The sequence below is a fragment of the Otolemur garnettii genome, unplaced genomic scaffold (genome assembly GCF_000181295.1).
Source record: "Otolemur garnettii isolate 467f Iridium unplaced genomic scaffold, OtoGar3 scaffold00044, whole genome shotgun sequence".
In the NCBI taxonomy this organism is placed as follows: domain Eukaryota; kingdom Metazoa; phylum Chordata; class Mammalia; order Primates; family Galagidae; genus Otolemur; species Otolemur garnettii.
In genome coordinates this window covers 660,165-674,161 of record NW_003852439.1, presented here as the reverse complement: position 1 = coordinate 674,161, position 13,997 = coordinate 660,165, and the positions used below count along the sequence as shown (strand labels likewise).

The window sequence follows — 13,997 nt, the reverse complement described above, 5'->3', positions numbered from 1 at the left end:
GTTGAATAGTTAAATTTAAATCTAAGATTTCTTTGCTAAGCTTCTTATTGGAGGATCTATCCAACACTGCCAAAGGAGTGTTAAAATTCCTGGCTATGATGGAGCTAGGAGAGATCAAGTTGCTCATGCCAGTTAGAGTCTCTTTTATAAATTGAGGTGTGTTCTGGTTGGGTGCGTAGATATTGATAATTGAGATCTCATCATATTGAGTATTGCCCTTAACAAATATAAAGTGGCCATCTTTATCTTGGCTTACTTTTGTTGGTTTAGAACCTATTGTATCTGCAAATAAAATTGTGACACCTGCTTTCTTTTGCTTTCCATTTGCCTGGAATATAGATGACCATCCCTTCACCCTGAGTCTAAATTTATCTTTTAAGGTAAGATGAGATTCTTATATACAACAGATGTCTGGTCTGAGTTTCTGTATCCAATCAGCCAATCTGTGCCTCTTTAGAGGACAATTTAAGCCATTCATGTTGATAGAAATTATTGATAAGCCTGGTACAATTTTAGGTATTGAGTTGTTCAAAAGTCTAGTGGACATTTTTAATCCTTTCGCCACTGTGGAAGTTGGTGTTTGATCAATAGTTTCTGAGTGAGTTTACTTTTGTGGTGGAGGACTGCATTGGTCATGGCAAATTTCTTCAACATATGAATGTCATTAAAGTATTTAATTTCTCCATCATAAATGAAACTCAATTTAGCTGGATACAGGATCCTAGTTGAAAGTTATTTTGTTTTAGGAGATTAAAAGTCGATGACCACCCTCTTCTGACCTGAAAGGTTTTGGCAGAGAGATGTGCAGTTATTCTAACATTCTTCCCCTTGTAGGTTATGGTTTTCTTATGTCTCGGTGCTTTCAAGATTTTCTCTTTCATATTAACTTTACTGAAGTTAATTATGATGTGTCTGGGGGATGTCTTATTCAGGTTGAGTTGTGCTGGGGTTCTGAAGCTTTCTGCTATCTGAATTTCATGATCTCTTGGCATATCTGGAAAGTTGTCTTTCATAATTTCATGAAGAAGAGTCTCTGTGTTTTGTGAAGCAACTTTGTCGCCTTCAGGGATTCCTATAAGTGAATATTAGCTTTCTTCGAATTATTCCAGAGCTCTCTGAGAGAATGTTTCTTTTTTGCTTTCCATTTCTGATCCTCTTCGGATACTTGGGCACATTCAGAAACTTTGTCTTCTACATCTGAGATCCTTTCTTCTGCTTCCTGCATTCAGTTACCAAGGGATTCTACCATATTTTTCAGATCTTTGAAGGCTGCAATCTCTTGCCTCAATGTTTTAAACTCTTTAGTGGTTTTGTCTTTGAATTTGTTGATTTCTTGAGTGAAGTTTTGGAATGTTCCTTGAATTTATTATTCTGTCTTTGCCTGTATTCTATTAATCTTATTTGTAATCCAAATTCTGAATTCAATTTCTGACATCTCAGTCATCTGTTTATATAGGGGATCTTCAGTTTCATCTGTCTTATCCTTTCTCGGGGGGAGGGGGTTGACCTGCTCTGGTTATTCATATTACCAGAGCTTTTCTGCTGATTGCACCGCATGATTACTTTACTCTGTTTGGCTTTTCCCTTGAGTTTTGTCAAGGACCTGTATGGTGTTACGGCCTGAGACACTAGGGACTTGCTTGGTGTGGTGGGGCTAAGTGCCTCTGTCTTATTTTGAGCTGGTCTCTGTCCTACCCTAGTGGATCAGTTACTCTTGGTTGAAGTCTCTGCTGTGGAGAAATACCAGCAATTAAGTCACCCCACCCTGCACAAACAACAACTGGGCAAGGAAAATCAAACCTTCCCTCAACCATACACCTAAGGTGCCACTTTGGATAGTCTTTGGGTGATATGCCCAGTTCAAGGGGTCCAAATTGGTTGTCCCAGTCAGTACCAGTCTCAGCAGCAGGTGGGATAATTCAAATGTCTCTGGCATCTAGATAAGAGGGGTCTGCTCACAGCTCAGATACAACTTGCTCCCATGCTCCGTGAGGGCAGAGGGACCCACCCAGCAAATGAATTAGTCTGGGAAGGTTGGTACCTCCTTCCCCACTTTGTACCCAGTCGCTAGTTGCCACAGGGCTGTGACAGTTCACTCCAGCAAGCAATTGCTCCCATGGTTTACGACTGCCAGAGTCACCCAGAAATATAAGTCCAGCAGGGGGAGATAAGACCTGACAACCTTATTATAGGCTGGGGTAGCTCACTCAGTTCCAGCCCTGCACCTAGTTGATGTTGCTCTGGCTAAATTCCTCTGCATGTCAGAAGCTGCTAGAGCTGATAAAAAACTCTCAGCCCTGGGTAGCAAGCAATTAGAGTTTACACTCAGGTGTCAATTCCAGCCTTTGCCCACCCACTGCCTTTTTCTCAGCTATATTCACCTGAGGGCTAGGTGCTATTATGGTCAGATAAGCAGTCCCTGTAAGTCTGTGAGCTGCGTGTATTCTAGTCCCCATGCTCCACCCAGGTCAGTACTCACAGAATTTCCCAAATCCTCTCTGCCAGTGGCTCATGTGAGAAAAATTCCCAAAACCTCTGGTTATCCAGAGAGACAGTGTGTGTCTGTCTGGAATGGTCTCAGGGATGCAAGCCCCTCTGAGTGCTGCAGCTGCCTCTCTCAGGATACCACTGCTCCTGTGTAGCTCCCCCTCAGCTGACCGAACTCTCCTTGCTCCCATGCCACAGAGTCAGTACAGACCAGCACCAGCTCTTTCCCGCTCCACTCCTCTCAAGGAAATGCCCAAGAATATGGACTCCATGGGTGACAAACCTCTAGACCTTGGGGTGAGAGTAGAGGGGAATCCTTAGAGTTCAGGGTTGCAGGTAGGGAATATATACAGTTTTATACAGTTTTACAGTTTTATTCCTGGCAGGAGGGTGCCATGGCATGCCAGCAGGGGTAGGAGGTCCAGTTTTTAGGGGGTCTCTCCTGTGGGATAGGGTGGGAGGATGTTTGAACTCTGCTTGCTTGTTTGTATGGAGTAAACTGTGAGCCCTTCTTGTGGGGAAGGGGACTCCCATCCTCTTGGTGGTAGATTTTGTACCTTTGATTATACTTTTGGGGTCACAGCTTGCCTCAGCAAGGTTGAAGTGTGTTCTTCAATCTTCTCTCTTGGCTCCACTCCAAACCATCAGCTCCCTGCTAAACTTCTGTCCTTTAAGTCTCCTTCTGGACGGAAGCCTCTACAAAAAGCTGGCTGCAGTCCGCCATCTTGCCTCTGCCCCCCTAAAACCCACTTTCAAATTTTGATTGTGATTGCATCACATGAGGTTTGCTGGTTGTCCCCCCTTGCGACAGTGATGCCATTGTTCACTCTACCTCAAAGTACAATTTTAAAATGATAATTTATTTCTATCACTGCTAATATTTGTTTTTTAATGTTCATTGTTTTATAATGTTTGTTTTCTATTGTTCATTCTAGGTAAAATATCATCTCCGTTTTCGTAATTTAAATGCTTTGAATAATAGTTTACATCCACTGATTGGTAGCCACAACATAGACTGGGATACATCTATTCTCTTTCCTATAATACCTTCTATAGGACCGAGGAACCCACTTGAAGCAGATGGGGGATATCCTGGTGAGCAGATTCTTGAGCATACTTAATTGCTATTTTTGTTTCATGCTAGCTGTCATATATACCTTTTATTCAACATATAATAAAGTTGTTCATTTATTGTAGAGTACATTTTTTAAAATTTAGGGGTTTTTTTGTAAAAAAAAAAAAAGTAGAAAACTTTATGCATTTGACAAGTGTCTTTATATTACCTTAAATAATTTCTCAGACTTCATATATCCATGCATTTATATAATCTGACTTGGTAAATTTTGACTTCACTGACTTAATAGACATTTTCCTATACTAATATGGTCTGTACACTTATGGATCCTTATTATTCCTTTGAGTTAATGAATGATTAATAATTATGCAATGGTAATTAACATATTAATATATTGAAATACAAATGTGTGTTTGTGATTATACTACATTTTGTTTATACATTGTTGGACACTTAGGTTGCTTCAACCTCATCACTATTGTGAATAATGTTGCAATGAACATGGGTATGGAAATATCTATTTGAGATCCTTTTAAATTCCTCTACATATATATAAATGACTAGCATTAGTTAATTATTTTGTAATTATATTTTTAATTTTTTGAAGAACCTGTATACTGTTTTCCATAGCAGATATACCGTTTTACATTCCCTTAAATCAGGGGTCCTCAAACTTTTTAAACAGGGTTGGAGGGCCAGACTGTGGGCCCCAGGATGAATTGGCTGCTAAGCAGGACAGGCAGTGGCGGCAGAAACACCCAGCAGCCCAGATAAATGTCCTAGGTAGGCTGCATGTGACCTGTGGGCCATAGTTTGAGGATGCCTGCCTTAAATAGTGCACAAGGAATCCAGTTTCTCTGTGTCCTTATAATACTTGTTATTTTCTGTTCTTCTTTTTTTTTTTTTTGGTAGTGACTATCCTGATGGGTGTGATGTTTGGATTTTCATTTCCCTGATGATTAGTAATATGGAGCATCATTTCACGGGCCTCTTGGCCACATGTATATTTTCTTTGGAGAATGTCTATATGAGTCCTTTGTCAATTTTTTAGTAGAGTATTTGGTTGTTGTGTTGTAGGAGGTAGTTCTTTATATAGTCTGGATATTAGCTCATTATCAGATATATGATATGCAAGTACTTTCTTTCAATCCATAAGTTGCCTCCTATTGTTTCCTTTGTTGCACAGAAGTTTTTAAGTTTGATATCATCCATTTGTCTATTTTTGCATTTGTTGCCTGTGTTTCTGCTGTGATATCCAAGAAATCATTTCTAAATCCTAAGTCATGAAGTTTTTTCACATGTGGTGTGAGCTCAGTATTCATTTTCATTCTTTTGCATGTGGATAACCAGGTTTTCCAATACCATTTATTGAACAGACTATCTTTTTTTCCATTCTGTAGTTTTGGTGCCCTTGTTGATCATATGACCATATATGTGAGGGTTTATTTTGGGCTCTCTTTTCTGTTCCATTGATCTTTATGCCTGCCTTTATGCCAGTTACATTCTCTTTTTAGTTTATGCTATCTTTGTTATATATTTTGAATTTGGAAAATAAGAAGCCTCCAGCTTTGTTTGTTTTGGCTATTCAGGGGTCTTTGAGTTTTATATGGATTTTAGGATGTTATTTTCTATTTCTGCAAAAAAAAAAAAATCCTATAGGGATTTCATAGGCTCTATGAATCTTTTAACAATACTAAATCTTTCAGTCCTGAACACAGGATGTGTTCCCACTTATTTATATTTTTTGAAGTTTCTTTTAGCAGCGTTTTATTAACTTGTATAACATTTCTTTCTTGTCCATTTTTGTTGAGCACTATGCCATAATGAATTTGCATTAGGCTTCATAAGTTACTTAAAGATTTCTTTCCAGTGGGAGTTTTTACTTAAATTTTGAAATATTAAAAACTGAAAACTTTCCTGTATTGTTCAAACTAGAGTTTTAATATAGTGTGCATTCTTTTACTTATAAGGTCCATTTCCTGTGTGCTTATCTGTGTATTTTGAATGTATGTGAAAGAAATGATGGTGCTCTCACATTCTGTACATTTATGTGACTTATCTCAGAAATGAGTTCTTTCATAACTTCAAATGAAAGTGGAACAACTGAAAGCTTTACCACATGTTTTTGGTAAAAAGGCTTTTCTTTACTGTAAGACCTTCCACATTTTCAAAAAGAAATAGAATAACTGAGGGCTTTATCACATTTTCATAATCAAAGGGTATTTCTCCAGTGTTAATCATTTTGTGTCCTTAAAAACATTAGGAAAATTGAATCCTTTCCCACATTTCTCACATTCAAAGGGTTTTTCTTTAGTACGAGTCCTTTTATGTTCCCAAATATTACTAGACATGCCTTCTGGGAGCAGCTGGTGCTAAGTAAAGAGTGGTTGGCCAAGATGATTGAGGTGACTTATGGTTTTCAGTAACTGTGGGAAGCTGAGGCTAGTCCATTTCTACCAGAAGTTACCAGAAGAAATTCAACAGCAGATGGGTGGTTCGGGAGACTTTCCATTTAGTCCTAAAGCAGGATGACAACATCTGTAACTTCTTCAAGAGTAAAAGATTGATTAGTGGTTCTGACTACAAACTAATTTACTGACACTATACTACCCTCTCCTGTGTATTTTGTGTTGATTTGTCAGAGAATAAACTTGGGACCTTGGACCTCATCCAGGTTTTTTGTAGAGATTCTGGATAAGTGTTTCGAAAATATGTGTGAATTGGGTTTTGTTGTCCACATGGATGACACTATGTCCTCTAGGAGGTGGTGATTTGTGGGATGGTGTTGGAAACAAACATGAATGGAAATCATAGCTGAGATTGAAAAGCTCAAAATAGGCTAGGGAAATGCAAGGATGGCCTCTCAGCAGCTCCCCATGCAGGTTGTATCTGCTCTGAAAAAAACATTAACCTGCCTGGTATTCCTTGGAACATCAATATTGCTGATCTCAACATCAAGGTCCACATTCTGTCCCAGTTTGTCTAAAGGTGGAGTATTGGGCTGAACTCAAGTCCTTAAAACAAGCAAGGCCAAAAAAGTGGAGGAACTGATCCCATTTTGAGCCTTGAAAGATTCCAGCCTAGGTACCCAGAATCTTTCTGTCTGGGGAAGACCATTTGAAGTGGAATGATGAAGAGATTTGTGTGTTATTTCTTGACTGTGCTTAGTTCTCATATGTGTAGCCATGCCGCTATCTGATGTACATAGCTGTTATATATGTAAGGTGGCCTGCCTTCCTCAAGGGAAGTCAACATGCCAAGCCACTCATACCTTTAGCTCTCACACACAGCTAATCCCAGGGATGTTGAACAGGGCCTGCTTCCCAGAACCCCACCATGAGGACTGAGTGCACATTCTCTTACTAGAGTCTTTACTCTTAGCTTTTGAGGTCCTGTGGCATTTATTTGCTGGTGAGGTATGCTGGGTAGATAGGGCTGGCCCTTCTAATTTGGGAATGTAGTGACAGGCAAGTAAGGGCAGGCTTTTATGAGAACCAGAGTTACCTCCTGGTTCTACTAAGATGTTATATCTGGTGTCCTTTTATATAACAAAGCTTTATAGTTACCACCTCCTATAGAATATATTTCCACAGTCATGGTCCCTGTTCTGTTGTCACAGGTGTTTATGTTCAGGATACAATCCCAGTTATGAACCTGGTACACACACACCACATTTCAGCTGATAGGGAGAACAATCCCTTCACTCCAACTAGTGAAGTCTTTTGTCGCAGGGAGAGGCCCAGTGTCTATAGAAGTTTAAAGCTAACAGGCGGCGCCTATGGCTCAAAGGAGTAGGGCGCCAGCCCCATATGCCGGAGGTGGTGGGTTCAAAACTAGCCCTGGCCAAAAACTGCAAGAAAAAAAAAAAAAGAAAGAAACAAAAGCTAACAATGTGTGGAATATCCCAGAATTATCCCTTCCCAGGTTTAAAATACATTTTTCTTGTGGGATCAGAAGGTTCAGTTGTCATGTTAGGAATGATGAATCATCTCCATAGAAAACCCACTGCAACCTGTATCAGTTTCTGGAGCATGAGAGCCTGAGCTGGAGTCACCAATTTAGGGTCTGGATACATATATATCTTTCATCTCCTTGTTTAAGTTTATTTCTAGCTATTTTGTTCTTTTTGGTACTATTATAAATGTGATTGTTTGGATTTCATTTCTAATCCATATATCCAGTGTATAGAGGTGTCTTTGTCTGTTCTGGGATGCTATAACAACATACCAGCTACTGGCTAATTTAAAAGTAATAGAACTTTTTCACAGTTCTGCAGGCTGGTAAGTCCAAGATTAAGATGCTGGCAGATTCAGTGTCTGCTTCAAAGATGGCATCCATTGCTATGTCTTCTGGAGGGGACTAACAAACACATCACAGAGGGGGGAAAGGGAAAAAGGGACTTGGACATTCTCTTCAACCTCTTATAAGAGCATTAATCCTATTCATGATGGTATAGTGGTCGTGACTTAATCACTTCCCCAAAGGCCCCACCTCTTAATACTATCATGTTGGGTATTATTTTTCAACATATGAATTCGGGAAGGACAAATATATGCACACTGTATCAAATGGTCAATCTAATATTTTGACTGATAAAATTACAGAAAGTATCACTTTCTTTTCTTTTTTTTAACCTTTGGAGGATCTTTATTTTATTTTTTATTAAATCATAGCTATGTACATTAATACTATCATGGGGTACAGTGTACCGTTTCTATATACAATTTGAAATACTTTCATCCAACTGGTTAACATACCCTTCATGTCATTTTCTTAGTTATTTTGTTAAGACATTTATATTCTACATTTAGAGAGATTCACATGTACCCTTATAGGATGAACCAAAGGCATGATCCCACCCAAAGTATCACTTGCATGTAATATTTTAGCTTGGGTACTTATTATATGTAGTATACTAAATCACAGTGGTGTTCATGAAATTGTTTTGTTCTCTGAGATAAAAACTTTAAATTATCTATATTGCCTTCTTTGTTTGCCAGGCTATTTCTTATTATAACAATCCTGATGATCTTTTTTTCCATTTAGGCTACATCAGAGAAGGGTTCCTGGCTGTGCAGCATTCCTTAGATAAAGCCATTATGATATATCATAATGGCAGAGCTGCAGAAAGGATGTTTGATAATGTCATCATTTTGGCACAGAGATTTCCATACCCTGCTCATTATCAAGATAAATATTTAATGTTATTTTTAGTTATATTCCCTTGGTTAGCTGTATTTATATTTTCTCTAAGTGAACTTCCTCTCATCAGGAATATCACATCAGAAAAACAAAAGAAATTAAAGGTAACTTTGTTTCCTTTGTAACATTTTGAGCCTGTGGGACATATTTGTGTGGAAGGTGGATTGTTTCTACACATTTGGCACTGGCGAGTGGTTACCTTGTAGTAGCAATGTATAAACATGGACTGGCTAGGGTGTGCACTATGTCATTTATCAATTTTCTGCTGTTCTCTTATATCTAAGTTATTGATTTGGGTTGTAGTTTATTAACTAAGTGACTATTTGACAAGAATGCTGTGGAGAGAGGACAAATATTAAATGCCCCTAATCTTCTTAGGAATACAATGGACAACTAAGAAATAATCACATGAACTCTTAAATTAGATATATTTAAGCTATAATTCAATTGCAATATTCTAGATTCTTTGCCAAATTTTATTTCTTCAAATCTAATTTGAGATAGCTTTCACTATGCAGTCAAATCAGTAATACTTTGTAAAGAACAGTGGCTCTAAAGTCAGAGAGAAAGCCATTAATTCATCTGTGTAACTATTTATTAATTACCTACTTTGTTCCAGGGATTCTGATAGTGCTTAGTTTTTATTCCAGCTTTATCAATTATTAACTCTTTGATCATAGACAGTTTTGAAGATATGAGTTGAAGATAATAATGGCTGATTTTTACTGTTACATGAGAAATTATCTTCAAAATTATCAACAAATGGTAAAGAGAAGACAAAACTTCTACTCACACATTTTTAAAGCTTTGACATAATAGTAAAGTGAGTTAATTTATAATAGATAAGTCCCCCCAAGGGAGTGGAAAAGTTATTCTTGAAGTACAGAGAGTGGTTGATACTTGTTCTGAGCAATACAGGATAATAGGCATTCACCAGGTAGATAACACTGGGGAGTATGCCTTATTCCTATCAGTGTTGCCTTCAGAAAAATAGCTCTGAAAAGGGATGTGGAAGATGGCATATATCAAGGACTAATAGACTTCTTTTGGAAAGTAAAAGATAGTTAATGTTTTAGGCATCGTGGGCCACATATGTATCTGTTACATTTTTTTCTGTTTTTTTTTTTAACCATTTAAAAATGTAAAAACTGTTCTTAGCTTTTAGGACACACAAAGGTAATCTGTTGAGGGGTGGGGGATTTGGCCCATAGGCCATAGTTGGTTGACAAAATTTGACATTGAAGGTGAGGAACACTTATGCCTAATAATCAGACCAGAAGAAAAGCAGGGAAGGCTTGAGGTAATGTGGTTTAGTATATGGGGATATAGAGAGAAAAGTTCCAGAAATATTTGGGAGATAGAAATCAGTAGAACTGAATATATACATAATTAACTTCAAATCATGGAATTTTGCACACATTTTTTGATGTATTATTAAGGTTTTTGAGGGGATATTATCTAATTATGTTGGAGTTGAGTAAATATGCTGTTTCCTGAAGGGACAGTGTGCTTGAGTTTAATGAAGACAGACTAAGATTGGTGCTCCTCCCAGGTTTTCTGGTTATGCAGATGAAATTATCATCCTCTAGATCACCCAGGCATAAAACCTGGAGATATTGACCTTATCAGTAGTATGGTATTTAAGAGTTCTACTGTTTCCTGCTTTCATTTTTCAGGTAAGTTTTAAGGTTTTTCTGTGCCTCATTTGTAAAAAACAGATTAAAAATACTTCCAGAACATAGAGTTAGCATAAGGATGAAAATGATAGTACTTGATAGTATATTAGGTGTAGCTATCTGCATTAGTTATCTCTCTTATTCCCTTGTCTTTTTTGTCCAGTATATGTGAACTAATTAAGATCCTGCTTCTTTATAGTCTCAGATATTTCATCTGATTCTTTTCTTCCATTTGTGGTAATGCCATTTTCTAATTCAAACTCTTAGTTTTTCACCATCCAGCTATTTCAGTAGCCTTCTCACTGGTTTTCATAACTACTATATCTCCATTAAATTATATTAAACCTTTTTTCTCCAGATATAAAATTATTTACTTTAAAACTTTTTTATTGTTTGGTAATCATTGAGGGGACAAAGAATTAAGTCGCACTAATTGCATTTGTTAGATAAAGTCCCTTTTATAATTGTGTCCTGCCCCTAAGAGGCCATACACCATGACCCTCTCACCCCCACTCCCTGCTCTCCTCTCCCCATCCCTTATTCCTCTACCCCACCCTTTGTATTACCTCATCTACTGCCTTCATATTACAATTGAGTACATTGGATTCTTGTTTTTCCATTCTTGTGATGCTTTACTAAGAAGAAAGCATTCCACCTCCATCCATGATAATACAAAAGATATAAAGTCTCCATCTTTTTAATGGCTGAATAGTATTCCATGGTATACATATACCATGGCTTGTTAATCCATTCCTGGGCTGGTGGACATTTAGGTTGCTTCCACATTTTGATGATTGTAAATTGAGCTGTGATAAACAGTCTAGGGCAATGTCTTTATGGTAAAAGGATTTTTTTTTCTTCTGGGTAGATGCCTAGTAATGGGATTGCAAGATCAAATGGGAGGTATAATTTGAGTTCTTTGAGGAGTCTCCATACTTCCTTCCAAAAAGGTTGTATTAGTTTGTAATCCCACCATTAATGTAAAGTGTTCCTTTCTCTCCAAATCCACACCAGCATCTGCAGCTTTGAGACTTTGTGATGTAGGACATTCTCACTGGGGTTAGAAGATATATCAGGGTAGTTTTGATTTGCATTTCTCTGATGATTAGGGGAAATGAGGATTTTTTCATATGTTTTTTAGCCATTCATCTGTCTTCATTTTTTTTTTTTTATTAAATCATAGCAGTGTACGTTAATACTATCATGGGGTACAGTGTACTGTTTCTGTATACAATTTGAGATACTTTCATCCAACTGGTTAACATAGCCTTTATGTCATTTTCTTAGTTATTGTGTTTAGACTTTTATATTCTATATTTAGAGAGATTCACATGTACCCTTATAGGATGAACCATAGGTGTGCTCCCAGCAATCACCCACCCTTCCCTCTCCCTTCCCCTCCGTCTCCCCTCTCCCCATATTCCTGGGCTAAAATTGGGTTATGGCTTTCCTATGAAAGCTATAAATCAGTTTCATAGTAGGGCTGAGTACATTGGATACTTTTTCTTCCATTCTTGGGATACTTTGCTAAGAAGAACATTTTCCAGCTCCATCCATGTAAACATGAAGGAGGTAAAGTCTCCATCTTTCTTAATGGCTGCATAGTATTCCATGGTGTACATATACCACAATTCGTTTATTCATTCATGGATACATGGCCTCTTGGGCTTCTTCCATGACTTCCATTGTCTTCTGGCTTGAAAAGTTTCATTTGAGAAGTCTGCAGTCACCCTGATAGGTTTGCCCAAGTAGGTCAATTGGTCCTTGATCCTTGCGGCCTGTAGAATTGTTCTTTTGTCTTGACTTTGGACAGGTTCATCACAATGTCTCTTTGAGAAGCTCCATATGAGTGCCCAAGTCCAAAAAAGGAAGACAACCCACAGGAAAGGCTTTCACTGTCTGCAGTCTTGCTGTTGCTGTAGCTATTGCTGTGGCAGTTGTCATGGCCTCAGACTGAATGAAACCACTTGCCACTTCTCCACTGCTTTTGTCCTCTTCCTGTGATCCAGAAGTCTTCTGCTGCCTTCCTCCATCCCCAAGGGGATTTTCTGGGCCAAACCCACAAGCCAGAGGTGCCTGGAGTCTTGTCTCCCCAATCTCACTGCACCTGGTTGTAAAAAAGCTGTTACTCAGCTGCCATCTTGTCTCTAAAACCTTTATTTACTTATTCAACAAACATTCTTAAGTATTTCCTATGTGGCAGACAGAAAAAACTAAAAATCACAGAATTTAATATTGATATATCAATAATTCCAAAGATATTATTTTCATAATATAGTGTATAAAACATCCATTTTGAATAGCCTCTGAGAACTAATGCCACTAATCTAAGGATTTTTATTAGCCTTTAAAATTAAATTATTGTATCCTTACATTCATTTGATCTTTAGCTAAAACTTGAAATACCAAGTGTCTACAACCACTTACCTTTGATAATTACAGTTCATGAGGCTCATTGCTAAAACTGTGAGCTTTTCCTGTCCATTTATGTTTATTCATATTTTGGTGTTCACAGGTGAGGACACTGAGACATAGGGTATTCAAAGTCATATTGCTGATGAGGGCCCAGCCCAGATTCCACCCTAGGGAGTCTGCAGTCTGTGCATGTAACCATGGAAAATTGGTCTCAGAAACACACAGAAACAGCATGATAGAGAAAGAAGAGCAGGAAATAGTCAATTCTGTTGGCATGTAACTTTGTATAAGTGATTCACATTGTCTGGTTCTATAAAATTATAAAGATTTAGTAACTTTAGATAAGTTGTAGGATGAAAGCAACCATCGACAATATGGAAGCAAATGAGCATTGCTGGTTGCCAATAAAGTTTTATTTAAAAAAATGTGAAACAGGCTGCTTTAGCTCATTAGCTAGAGTTTGCCTATACTATTTCTAAGCTTTATAAAAGCTTACCTTATTGGCTTATTACTTCCTGGAGGTAGAATATAATATTATAAAATGACAAGCAATTTTATTTTTTGAATTTTTATTTAAAAATTTCTTGTGTCAGAACCATCATTGTTAAGTTATTGGATCCAGAAAAGAACTCTGGATTCAAAATTCTGAGATGGAATAATAGTATTCTCACTGACTAGGTTGATGACTTTGATCAGGTCATGTGATGAAAATGGGAGTAATAATGTTAAACTTACATAGATTGTTGTGGGAATTAAATCAGCTAATGCTTGTGAATGCATTTCAAAAGTAAAATTTTTTTTCATGGTATTTGTTTTGTGTTAACTCTCCCACAGGACTACCAGCTTATTACAGGATTAACTAATTTTATGATCTGGGCTGCATATTTCATTGCAGGCTTATTGATGTTTATAATTATCGTCTGTGCAATATGCATGACTTTATGTCTCAAGGCAAGTATCTATCTGAATACAGCACACTGCAGCTAAACTTTAAGAGGGATTAAATAATTGGGGTAGGGGTTTAGTGGGTTTTATATTACAGAAAAGTAAATGTGTTTTATATTGATGCTACTGTGGAAATTCAGAAGCTGCTCAATGTATCAGCAAATAAAATGGTATTCTTAGATTAGTGGCTGTGAGAA

General features: G+C 37.5%; 1 pseudogene; it reads left to right on the top strand.

Annotated features, from left to right (window-relative positions):
• The window catches only part of LOC100951244, a 69,332-nt pseudogene extending 62,784 nt beyond the window's left edge, over positions 1–6,548 (top strand).
• Positions 6,549–13,997: the final 7,449 nt, after the last annotated feature.